The sequence below is a fragment of the Festucalex cinctus genome, chromosome 3, assembly GCF_051991245.1.
Source record: "Festucalex cinctus isolate MCC-2025b chromosome 3, RoL_Fcin_1.0, whole genome shotgun sequence".
NCBI lineage: Eukaryota > Metazoa > Chordata > Actinopteri > Syngnathiformes > Syngnathidae > Festucalex > Festucalex cinctus.
Window position 1 is genome coordinate 31900476 of NC_135413.1, and position 13362 is coordinate 31913837.

The 13362-nt window shown below is 38.3% G+C and overlaps 1 protein-coding gene across 13 annotated transcripts in view; it reads right to left on the reverse strand.

Annotated features, from left to right (window-relative positions):
• The window catches only part of LOC144016468 (G-protein coupled receptor 22-like), a 66303-nt gene that overhangs the window by 51181 nt on the left and 1760 nt on the right, over positions 1-13362 (reverse strand). For 6 of the 13 annotated variants that reach the window (XM_077517657.1, XM_077517655.1, XM_077517659.1 and 3 more), the window contains exons 1-2: positions 12759-13068; positions 12429-12477 (exon numbers count right to left, since the gene is read on the reverse strand). The exons of 1 other annotated variant lie outside the window; for it this stretch is intronic. The gene's annotated coding sequence lies outside the window, so the exon portion shown is untranslated. Of the gene's footprint in view, positions 1-12428; positions 12506-12560; positions 12720-12758; positions 13077-13362 lie in introns of those variants that run through there. 6 more of the 13 variants (XM_077517649.1, XM_077517645.1, XM_077517650.1 and 3 more) reach the window with 5 other exon arrangements.

Sequence of the window (13362 nt, forward strand, 5' to 3'; positions counted from 1 at the left end):
AGATATATATAAATTTTAATTTACTCGTTTTGACATGTTTGTGCGAGCAAGGGAGTCTTTTCATTTTGTCAAAATGCAGTCTCCCATTTTTTTTTCAAAGAAAGATTGTGGAAGAATACTTTTCAAAGTATGTTTTAATACATTTAAATACTAAAAATTTAAAAAATAATAATAATAAATCAATGTGGGCTCACTGTATCGCATATGCTATAAATCATTCCTTGCAGTCTTTTCACATTAGACAAACGAGTGACTGTAATTCAATCAACGTGTGTCTCGTGTTGTGCCGTGCATGATGAGTCTTTGTGTTTAGTCTCGTGTCAACGTCCAGATCCAATTAAAGCGCAACTAAAAGTGCGTGGTTTTTTGTTTGTTTTTTTCCAGATGAAGTGTCACTAGAACGTTGCCGCCCGAGCTAAATAGGCCTTTTTAATTACGTAGCGCGTGATGGAAGGGAAGGTTTGGCGGCCATGGCGACCGAGAGACACGTGAGGTTGTGTGTGCGTGTGTTTGTTTGTGTGTGTGTTGGCCGGGATTAATGCAGCGTTGCCCTTGTATCTTTGAGAGAGGAGAAAGGACGGAGGTGAACCTGGCAGCATTAAAATTCCGCCCGTGCTCCCGAACCAGTCGGCGATGCCCCGCTGCAGATGCTCCGCTGCCTTTCACATTACTGAACTGTTCGCACACAAACACGCACACGCACGCAACCAAAAAGAACTGACAGACTGCTTAAAAAAAAAAAAAAAAAAAAAAAAAAAAAAAACACAAAAGAAGGTAAAATTCAAGATTTTCTTCTGCCTGTCAAAATTAGATTTTTTTTTCTTTGATTTATTTTCCTTTCTAAAAAAAAAAAAAAAAAGGGTCTTAAATGGTAAACCTTAATTTTGGTCAATTTTGGGGAAAAAAAAAAAAAAAAAAAAACTGACTGAATTTCCGAAACAAATGGCATGCAATTAAAAAAAATAAAAATAAAAAATCATTATTCACCCCCATAAAAGTCACTTTTTCCTTGACTAGTTTACTCACACATGCATCTTTTTTTTTCTTCTAGGAACACAAACAAGTGACATGACGCTTTATTTACGCCATATGTTGTCCAAAGCGCTTTACCAAGCCTCATATTCCCTTTTTTTTTTTTTTGTTTTTTAAACATACCGGCACGACAACCTACGGAATGATTATTCTTTTTTAATTTAAAATAGCTTACTTTAAGGATCTCTCACATATACATATACAGCTCGGAGGCAAGTTAGTATAAGGCTGGAGGCGGGGTGGGTGTTTTGTTCCGTTTTGTTTTTTGTTTCTTTGTTAAAAAAAAAAATAGTGACCATCCCGGCATAAAGCCCCCCCCCCCCCCCCCCCCCGACCCCGCCTCCGGCCTTATACTAACTGCCTACGATCTGTATACGTTTCATCTGTACGTATACCGTATAGTTTATACAGTAGTCTGCACGCGACGTGGGAGTAACAAGATGGCCGCCCTGTGACTTCAACGGCTTGCACTGGCGTGTATGGGCTATCGGCTATCCAGTTATATATACACAGGTCAATGGTCTGCAACAAGTTACTTGGAGTTCAGAGGTCAAAAAAATAAAAACTAAATTACTCTAAAAAAAACAGAAGTTGGTGCTCTGTTTTTTGGAATATTTTTTTTCTGTTTTGTGGAATAATTTTTTTTTTTCTCTGTTTTTTGGAAAAAAACTTTTCCTGTTTTTCAGAATTTTTTTTTATGACAGAAAAAAATATATATGATAATATAAAACAGAAAAAAAACATTCAGAAAAACAGGAAAAAAAATTACTCAAAAAAAAAACAAAGCTCCCCCCCAAAAAAAAAGAAAAAGTTTTGTTTTGTTTTTTCAAGTGAATGCAATACGCTTCCGCACAGAATAGGTTTTTTTCCTCTAAATAAGAAGTCAGAATGTGTAATTTTACAAATGAAGTCATCTCTTTTTTTTTTTGTAGAAAAACATCATGCTAGGAGATTAAAGGCATATTTTTCCAGATCAGAATAAAAACTGGCTCGCCTTTGTTTGCACGCACGCACGCACGCTTTTTGCCTAAATCCGTTTGATCCCATCTGAACTCATATTTGGATTGGATACTATCTGACCTGCACACGGATTAAACATACAAGCTGATTGTCGTGTCCTCTCCCCTCTCATTGTAGTTATAAACTGAATAGTCACACTAATCAAATCATCATCAAAAAAATCTAAATTAAGAGAGCCTGCAATTACAGTGTTGTGGATCCAAGGTGTAATTATACCAGGCTAAAAGCGTGCGTGTTGTTTTTTCTTTCATTTCTCGCTAATCTGCTTTATTTTCAGACTGGCTGCAATTCCTCAAACGAATGATATTTAAAAGGGAGAAGTTGGCGAGGACGTGATAATGACTTTGTTCATTATCTCCTGATTGTAATTGCAGCCACTGGAAATAGAAATAAAGACGACAGAGGAGAAAGGTGAAAAAAAGCACGCAGACTGTAAAACTTTAATTGTGTTTATTTGTCTAATGTACCTGAAACTTCCTTCGGTTTTGCGCAATGCGCTCATCAGACACTTCATTAGGCACAGCTGAAACGCCATCAGAAGCACCGAGTAACATTTACAACCAAAATATTGAATCTGTGTTGTATTTATTTATTCCCAACAGGCATTTGTTAATCCTTTTACGATGACTTCTGTGATTGCGTATCACAAAGTACAACCTGCTCGATCCCCCAACTGCTTCTGATGGACACTATCGAATAGTGATAGACCGATTATCGGTGCCGATATTTGGCATGTTGCTGCTGTGCAGCTCGCATTAAAAAAAATAAATCAAAAAAATAAAAATAAAAATTTTAAAAAAAGCCAGCAGCGTACGGACGGTGCGCTGTGGGAGGAGGAGAAATCATCTCATCGGAAAAATATGCCCACTGCTAGAGATTTAGATTCCAACTCGACTTTACAGAAAAACAGCCATAGCTTCAGCAAAAGTTCTGTACGTGAAGAAAAATCAAACATGAAACATAAACAAGAGGAGTGTGCATCTCTCCAATAAAAGACGATTCGAAACATGGATGTGATCCAAAAGTGGAATGATTCGATTTGAATCAGATTCGGTTCGACGCAGTATGTTTCTTGTTGTCATTGTACATATGAATGAAATTGTCAGTACAGTAAATGTGGCATTTCCTTCAACGATACCTCTCGCCAATAAGACGGTTTGATACATAGATACATTTTAAAGTGGAACGATTGCGCTCACATCTTCTAAATTAAAAGCGATTTCCAAATAAAATCATTTTTGTCACACTCTTAATAAATTATTACAATAACCATAAAACATTATTCTTTTTAATACAGAAAGCAATTTCATAAAATAAATCATTTTCTCAATTCTTCTGTGTCTTTACTTGACCAAAATTGTCCTCTGTTGGCTGCCTGATTTACAATAAATATTTGCTACATACATTTATATTTGTGGTCAGATTATTTCCACAAATCATGATAACTAAAATATGAAATACTGCTAGTTTGAATTATCTAATTTTAGAGTAAAACTTGTCAAGACTTCTATTTGGGGTAAGGTGTTCCATTTGTTGATGATTTACTGAAAAGTGGTACTCAAAAGAACCTTCATAAATATTTGACGGTTTAAATTTGTTGTGATATTTCCACAAATACAATCACAATAGTTAATGAAGTTAAAATATATTAGTTAAAATATTATAAAAGCACACTAGGTGTTTTTGTTTTTTTTGGCTTATAGTAAAACTATTGAGATTTTTATTTGATTAATATTTGAGGTGAAATGTCAATTTTTTTTACGGTTGCCTCAAGAGTATTTGTTTACTCGAGTGCAAAGAGTTCGAGCTGTTTTGATCTGCGAAATGGAAAGCGAGGAAGGAGTTGAACGTTTGTTACTCATATTTTGCTTGCCGAGGAGAACTTTTCCTTGAGAAATGACAGACGGCGCCACCGCCACCGTTTAAATTTGCACTGAATAAATAAATACTTGGACAATGCCACAATCGCTGACAAACGTTTTGTGATGGAGAGCGGAGGTCTGTTATCGCTCATGTCCACAAAATGTTCCAAACGGCCCAAGACAAAAAAAAATAAAAAATCTCTCTCGCTAATCTCTTCCTCTGCCTTCCTTTTGTCTTTTCGAATGATCTTCATTTCCGCACAGATTACTCGGACGGCTCCCTCGCTTATCTTCGATCCTGTGCCGGCCTGGCCGCTAAATGAGCGTTTGCTCGCTGCTAATAAGGACCATGTGAGCGCCTGGAGGCCGCCACATCGTTCCAAACACTTCCTGTATGTGGCATCTTTTGACGTAATATACAGTTGTTCCATTCTTCAAGCCGTTTATCGCCGCTCACGGTTCAAGTTGACCGTCAAACGAAACAGCAAACAGAGAATGACATATTGTGGACGTATGTTATGTTGTGGGGTAAATAATGTAAACAAGAGCTTGCTCATTCACATATTCAACAATAAAAGGTTCCGATTACAAAAGATTGATTTTGGACTTGATGGGTAGGCAGGAACTCCAGAGACATAAGTATTTATATAAAAAATAATAAATAAATCATTTTCCATATAACTCATTTACTCCCAGCTATTTTCACGGAAGCAACCCCTTTTGCTCCCGGCTGTTGTACTGGATTTTGACTGATTTTGCAAGGCCCACAGAATATTGCGTTCTATTGCTATAAAAACATGGAACCTACCAAAAGAAAGATTAAACTCTCTTCTTTCATCAGCAAAAAAAAAAAAAAAAGATATTCCTATCTGTTTGCGTTTTGCACCAATTGGCATTTAAATATAGCTACGTTTCATCATTATTCACAAATCTGTTTTAAACTGTGGAGAAATCAGCTTGTTTTAACATGGCCCTGGTTGATCTCTTATACTCTGCTGCCACCTGCTGGCCGTTTTTGTAATAATCATTGCTTCGACCGTTCTCTGCAGTAGAGCGGCTGCATCAAAGCCTTCTGCATGCTCTAGCATTAAATAAAAGCGTCTTTGGGACACTTAAAACATTTAAAATAAAACATATTTATACTTTTTTTTTTTTTTTTTAGGAGCAAATGAGTTAAGTGAAAAAGCGGACGGTTATTGGGATGGAAAACCGTAATTGTTGTGGATGAGGACTACTTTATTTACCATAAATTTGGATTGATACTTGTTTTCCTTTATTTGTACGGATTGCGATTTGTTTGTATTTGGAATGAAGACTTTAAAAGTGTCAAAATATGAATTGGATTTAGTTTTGATTGTTTTTTAAAATTGACATTTGTTTGGGTTTGCACTCCTTAGTTGGCATGGCCATTTTAGAGTGCATCGTTGTCCACCTTGAGTGCACGTACATCACAGAGATAGAGTGGAAGAGTGAAGGGGGCGGATGGTGTTTAGTGCGATAGCAAGTGTGTGGACACGACTAATAACCCACTTTTCCAGGACTATTGGATGTATTTGATTGACAGTTATGGGTTGAGTGGGCGTGGTTTCAGCGCATTAACAGGACTGATTTCATATACTTGACATTGTTTTTTGATCCTTTATTTGGCAGGGTTGTTGACAATTAATTCACCAAATATCTCTAAAAACGAACTTCTTGCCAATTTTGAGAAATGTCCCACCTCTTCAAATTCCCTTTCGGAAAAATGGCCAAAAAAAAAAAAAAGCCCACCGTGTCACAAAAATAACCATCCAGCGCATCTGTGAGTGTTTGATGGCGATAATGGCAGCAAAGAGAGAATCCGATAACAAGTCGCCCGTGCCGTCTCCTCGTCTGTCCCGTCCCGATCTACGTTTTCCCGTCCCCAGAGGACGCTCGGCTTTTATATTTGGCCCGAGCGCAACACGCGTCTGCTGGGAAGATCTTCTTTCATGAGCGCATCTACTGCAGCTTCATCTTTCCTCCCGTCACGTCGCTCGCTTCGGAATGTTTCACGACTTCTTCTTTTTCTTCCGCTTTAAGTGTCAGACTGACAAGTTTATGCTCCGAAACGATTCAAGTCTTGCATGTACGTGACACAAATCTTAAGTTTGTCACAACAATGACATTGCAGAAAATAATGCAGTGAGAGGCACACATGCTAATGATGTCATCATCTAACAATTTGTTTTATTTTACACAGAAAAAAACACTCCACTGGAAACGCATACGTGAAAATGTGTTGCGGTCTGATGAGACCAGAGCCAACTCACTGTTGGTCCGAACTAAGGTCATCATTCACTTAGGATAGCATTTCAAAAAGCCAAGCTGCCGCTTTTGAGTGGGGATGTCACGATAAGGGCAATATCGTGATATCGCGATATTAAAACTGCCACAATATCGTCGTCGTCATGTTCGCAATATTTAAAAGGAACACATTTGTTCAAAAAAAAAAAAAAAAGTCAGATTGATTTCCATTTGTGCAGTTCTAGCACCCTCTAGTGGCTAGTTTATCAGTGCAATTTAATTTTCATTAGAGATGTTTTGGCCTTCTATGTTTGAAATCTGCTAATTGTCAGATGAAGGGGAACCTAATTTGCTTGTGAAGCACTCAATGAGTGCTTGCATTACCAAGTAAGTGCCTCCATATTATTATTAGCGATTGTACACCGTTATGTACAAAAGCACAATATTGTTCTTTTTTTTTTGTTAATATGAGCTCTCTTTTTTTTTTTTTTACAATATTGTAATCTTTTTTTAAATATCGCCAACGCCCCCACAATATCGTGATAATATCGTATCGTGATGTTTGGATATCGTGACATCCCTTCTTTTGAGGCGATGAAAGTCCAAACACCAGTTTGTGCCTTCGGCGCATTTTGAAAAGCGCTCGCTCGGTTCCGTATTTCCGTCACACATGCACGCACACTCGAGCGAGTTGGTTCCCGCGGCGCTCCGCAAATATCCGCAGGCGACGGACGACAAGCCGGGCGTCCTCTCACCTCGGGCGTCATACCTGTGGGCGGGAGGTGCTAACGAGCGGGCCGTTCCGCCATATTTAGAGCCTGCTCGTGATTGCGCCGCTTTTTTTCTCTCACTTTTTATTTTTCTGCCTTGTACCCATTGGAGGAGTGTTTTTGCTCATTTGGTTCCCTTCGGATTTGTGTCATCTTCTCGCTCGCTCGGCTTTCGGGGATATTTTTAGGCCAAATCTACTCCAACTTGGCTATCTTGATTCTCACGAAAGCTCCACTTTTGGAATTGGAAAATCCATTTTCATTATTGTGTTGACTGTTTTGTTTTTTTGTGCACCCTTAACTTAAACAATCAAATCAGTACAGCACATTTTGATGCTCCGTGCCACTTTTTTTTTTTTTTATTTGCATAATTGTTTAGGGGTAATTTAAATGTCTTTAAAAATATGCAGTAACTTTATAATTGTTTTTTTTTTTTTACTATATGGTTTGAACTTTGCAGATTTTGACCTGCAGCGTTTGGGTGTGGATCATATTCGCCGCAATAAATTCATCTAATTGAAAGTTGTCACGGTTTGTTCCCTCAGGTGAGCCATTTTCTTTTTTCTTGTTTGTTTTCACATATATTTACGTTTAGGATAACATTTCAATGCATGCCTTTTCCTCCAATTACTTTCATGGGTATTAATTTTACTTTCTTTTTTTTTTATAACGTATAAATACGTTATATTTTTAATTTCTTAATTGTCCCAAAGACGTATTTATATGTTTGTTTTTTTAATGCGAGAGCATACAGAAGGCTTTGATGCAGCCTCTCAACTGCAAAGAATGGTTGAAGAAATGGTAGTTATTACATAAACGGCCAGCAGGTGACAGCAGAGTATAAGCGATCAACCAGGGCCATGTTGAATTTAGCTCAATTACTCACAATTCAAAATTTTTAACTATATTCTAATGCTAATTGTTGCACAACGGAAACAGACAGAATTATACTTTTTTTTTTCATGATGAAAGAAGAAAATCTATTGTTTCTTTTGGTAGGTTCCATTTTTTTTTTTTTATAGAAATAAAACACAATATTCTGTGGGTCTTGGGTCTGAGACATTGTTCTTTCATTTATTTTACAAATGACAACGTATTTTTCAACCATTCTTGAATTGCATCGACGCGTATGAAGCGACTATTAATTATAACATGAATGTTTCCGACAGCGGCCTGTCCCAGATTTGGAAAAGGAAGCATTTGTCACAATGGACGCTCGTTCCTCTTTTTCAGTCCACGCTGCGGCGTTTCCTTGACAAATGGAAGCGTAAAATTAAAATCACTGCCGGCGGGGAGATATTTAATAACCACGACAGGAAATATTGGAGCTTGACAGGAGGAGAAGCTGCGATAGCATCACAATGTTGGGCAATCGTTTAAGCGCTTGAGCGATGATATCTGTGAGGGTTCTTGGAGAGAGGAGACGTGACGCACTCCAATTTATCAATCACACGAGTCCCGTTTTGTTGGATTCCGTCGCTTTGTATTGATCCAAATGTATTGGAACAGCAAGGTTAGATCATTTATTTTTTGCTGTGATCAAGAAAAATAATATCTGCACCAATGTGGTTCTTGCTCCTATTTTTCATATTTTTCTTTCCTAATATATTTTTTTAAATTTTTATTATAATTAGTTTTTATTTTGTTTTGATTTTTTAAAAACTTTTTATTTAATTCCAATTAATTTTTAAAGTTTTTTTTAGAAATTATTTTAGTTTTAGTTTTTTAATGCTTTGTTTTATTTTATTTTTTTATTTTGTGCATTTCTTCAGTGCAAGATGAAAAACATTGCACAGGTGTGCCTTCGGCTGCCCGCAATAAAAAAACTTTGAAATGTGCCGTTTTTTTACTGTACTGAAGGGAGTCCGGGGTGTGAATCAGAAAACCAGTAACTGTCCTATGTAGCATTTGCTTCCCACAGTGAAACAGATTTATTGCACAGGTGTGCCTTAGGCTGTCGACAATAAATTCAGCTGCCACAACAACCTGATGGTGGGATACGGACTTGTTCGAAATTGCACTTTTCTTATCACATTCAAACGCTGGCAAGCCTGTTTTTATGCGGCACAAAATAAAAAATAAAAAAATGCTACGAGCTAGGAAAACTGCCCCAAATATAGTTGTAGTACAGACATTAATCTTCATGTATATAAACAATCTTCTATAAGTCTGAAGGACTTAACTTGGTAATGCACGCAAGTCAATTTGTGGAGGAACTCAAACGTGTTACGTTCCCGCGTTAGCGTAGGCTCTCCCAAAACATGCCTAATTAAAATTAAACTGCAATGAATTAACCACCAGAGGGCGCTGTGATGGCATAAATAAACGATAATAATCGGTGGCCGATAATTATCGGCAATTATCGACCTAAACAGCATACAGAGAAACCAGATAGAGAGATTTGCCGATAATTATCGGCAATTATTGACCCATTTGATTTCATACAGATAAACCAGATTATAAAGAAATTTGCCGATAATTATCGGCAATTATCGACCAATTTGATTTTATACTGAGAAACCTGATAAAGAAATTTGCCGATAATTATTGGCAATTATCAACCAATTTGATAGCATACAGAGAAACCAGATAAAGAAATTTGCCGATAATCATCGGCAATTATCAACCAATTGGATTTCATACAGATAACCAGATAATAGAGAAATCCGCCCATAGTTATTGGCAATTATCGACCAGCTTCATTTCAATTGTATGCAAGTTAATTTTGCAAACAGTTATCGGCTTACTTATCAGTTATCGACATCGGCACTTTCTAAACGATTACTTTATCATATCGGTTGAAAAATACCGTGCATCCCTAATTTCTTTTTTAGAAACAAAACTGTTGGCGTTTTCAGGATGCCGATTCCGAGAATAATTACAATAATAATTCATGTATATGTCATCTTTATGAAGGTGAAATTTCTGACCAAGGTCATATTATTAAAAAAATTAAAATAAAATGCACATGGCTGGTGAGTGTAAATACACGTAGCACTTCATACGTTGGGGCTTTATTTCCATCCTTCCAGCAATTTCCAAAGCCCAAAAGGCTCGTCTTCCGTTGCCATCTCTCCAACTTAACGACGAGTCGCTATATGTTTGCCAAATGACTCTGAATGATGAATTTAAAAAAAAAAAAAAAAACGCCTTTCATTTGGTGTTCAACTTCTTAATCAAGCGCCTCAGTAAGCAGTTGATTAAAAAGGTCTCGCGCTTTGATATCAAATCAGCCACCTGGGAAGTGAGTCAGCACCTTCCCCCCCGCCAACCCGGGTCCCAGCTGGGCCCGCTTTCTGCCTGCATCCAATACGCGACGCGACGCAAAGCGAGGAAAGACGCTCGCAAGAAAAGCTTTCGATTCCGCTCTCGGTTCCGTGTTAGCGAGCTGTCACGGGCAAAAGTGCAAATTGTAACAGCGGGGGGTTTATTCCGTTGCCTCAAAAACCTGAGAGCAGGAAAAAAAAAAGGGGGGGGGGGGGGCATTTGAGTGATTCCACCCCTTTCTGGTCATGTTCACGCACCATCCAATTAATGCAACACTGGCAAGCAGCACAACACGACATAATAGAAGTCAACACTTTATCATTATGGGACCAAGTCGACACGGCGTACGATTCCTCAACACAAAAGTATTCGTCTGAACAGTTCAGACTGCCCATCACAAATGTTCGATGGTCCTCCTTAATGATGCATTCGAGGAAGGTGGGAAGTATTCCACTCGGACTCAAAGCTAACCTCACAAGCCAGATTGACGATTGTGATTGCCACTCAAAGGAAGTTCTTCACGTTATCAATCTGGGACGTCACTCGGCAGACGCGTTGGGGAAAGGAGGGACTCGCTGTCCAATACTTGGAGCCGATCGGACGATGCGGAATCTTTTGTGCACGTTTGTTTTGACCAACCACGGCAACGGATGACCACGTCGTCTTTGGTCTCGTTTCGTTAAAAGCACGGTCTTACGTTTTCACTCAGGAAAATGCACTATATAAGTACAGGATGTATACCCATCAACTCCTTCTCAATCTACACCTCTGGGCTGCTGTTAACGTGTGGTGGTGATTTTTTCCTTCATAAAAGAATTAAGAGTCTCATTTATTAAGATTGAGAATCGATGTTTAAAATCCAAAAATCGATTTTATTTAAATTAGAAATGAAGAAGAAGGGGAAAGGGCAGTTGTAGCCCACATGCTGTTTTTGTGGAAAAAGGGCACTTACAATACAAAACTAATAAATGTTTAAACAAAAATAGACACTTTAATGTCTCTATTTGTCATTTTGTCTGGCAAAGCAGACTGGAGTAGATCAAACCAATTTTTTTTTGCATATCTGTAAATTGAAGCAGAAATCATTTGTCAATCAAATCATTTTGAATCGAAAATTGTTTGAATCGAGAATCAAAAATCAATTCTGAATCGAATCTTAGACCCAAAAATCGTAATCGAATCGCGAGACAGTCAGTGATTCCCTGCCCGACCGCCTACTGCCTGAAACCAGCTGGGATAGGCTCCAGCACCCCCCGCAACCCTTGTGAGGAGCAAGCGATTAAGAAAACGGATGTTTGTTGTTTCTCGGTTAACACAGTCAAAAATCAATTAATCAGAAACGGCAGTTGAACTCATTTTACACACATCAGAAAAAGATAGAAAACATCAATATACAAATTTTTTTAAATTATTGGTTAACTTTATTTTACTACAAACTCTAATCCCCCCCCCCCCCAAGAGAACTTCATTGTTTTTTATGTTGCAATGATATAATGGCAGAAATCCTACTCATTATCATTGATGTATATTTTATTCACATTTGATATTTTATTCTCTCAAGGAAGAATTCAATTGTTATTATTGATTTGGGATAGAAGTGAAGGGGTACCTAATGTTATGGCCGTTTTTTTGTTTGTTTTTTATGAATGCCTCCTTAACAAAAACATCATTCTGCCTCCGGGCTGCCACAAACATTGTGCTGTGACCAAAACACGCACACAGACGGGGTAAAATAGAGAGATAGAGACAGAGCGAGAGAGCCGTCTGCCGTCTCACTCGCTCAATTAATGCTTAATTGCCCCTAATTAGGAAGTCTTGATTGAGGTGCAGCTTGTGATTTTCGGTGGCAGCCGGCAAGCGATCATCTCTTCTCCGGCGCACACTTTCCCTCTTTCCGCTCTTATTGTGTTCCTTTCAACTCATCCCTCTTTCTCTCCATCCGTGCATCCATTTTCTTCCCGGGGAGGAAAGATTTGATTGGGGATTATAAAACGTCCCACAGCTCGACGGAAGTTAGCCAAATGCCTCCTTGTACATTTTTTTTTTTTGACTCACCGATATTGTCTTAAAAACATGTTGAAAACGTTTTGCTGTGTAAAAACAAGGACCTTGTTGTGTTTTCTCCCTCATGGTGTCTAGTGTTTTTATTCAATAAAATCAACAAGAATCGATTTAGTGAAATACAAGCACTGACTGAGAAATGCTGACTCACCAGGACGGCGCCGTCTGCGGGGGGATGCTCACGTGACGACGTCGTCATCCTCATATTTCAAAAATACAACACATACTCAATGAGACACGTAGAGAAATATTACAAATGAATACACATGACATTAAAAATTACCATTTTAAATTAAACAGGATCCGACTAAATGTTCGTTGACTGTTGTGTAGCGATGCTATGCTATGCTAATTAGCTTAACTACAGCTTGATGACGTGTTGGTTTGAACATCGCGAAGCAAGAATTTAAGACATTTAAAAATAAAAAACAGAAGAATTTAAGACATTTAAAAGAAAATGGAGAAATAAAATGTTACTTACAGAACTTCAGCGCAACCGTTTTTTCAGAGAAACCGCCTCGTGGGGCACTTCCTGTTTTAAGCTAATGGTTGAGATTGTGACCTGATAATCAACCTACGCCCTCTGGTGGCTTGGAAGACGAACAACATGTCAAATGTTCCAACATGGTGCCTGACTTTTGTTGTTGTGCTCCGTCCATCGATCGAGTCTTTGATCCAGAACCTGGATTCGTACTCGGAACCTCAGAAATGCAAGGCTAACCAATAGGACACCGTGCGGTGTCAAGTTTGGATGTTCTGCGGCTCCCTTACACATTCTAAAACACACGTTAGCTTCAGGGAAGACTCTAAAAATTGTCCATAAGTGGGAATGTGTCAAAGCAAGATTAAACCAATCATCCGATTCACTTTTTTTTGCCCCTTCCGGCGATCACGTCTGAGAATTATTTTAATGAACGCAAAGGTCAAGGCAGACGGCGTTGTCGGCTTACACACGGCGTCGGCGCACGCTTCAATAAACGAATTTGCAAAAATGCCAACGTCATTTATTGCCGTCGGGGAGGCCGAAACGGTCTCATTACTGCATCGCTAATGAGAAGGGCAAGATACAAGCTAAATATAGTTTG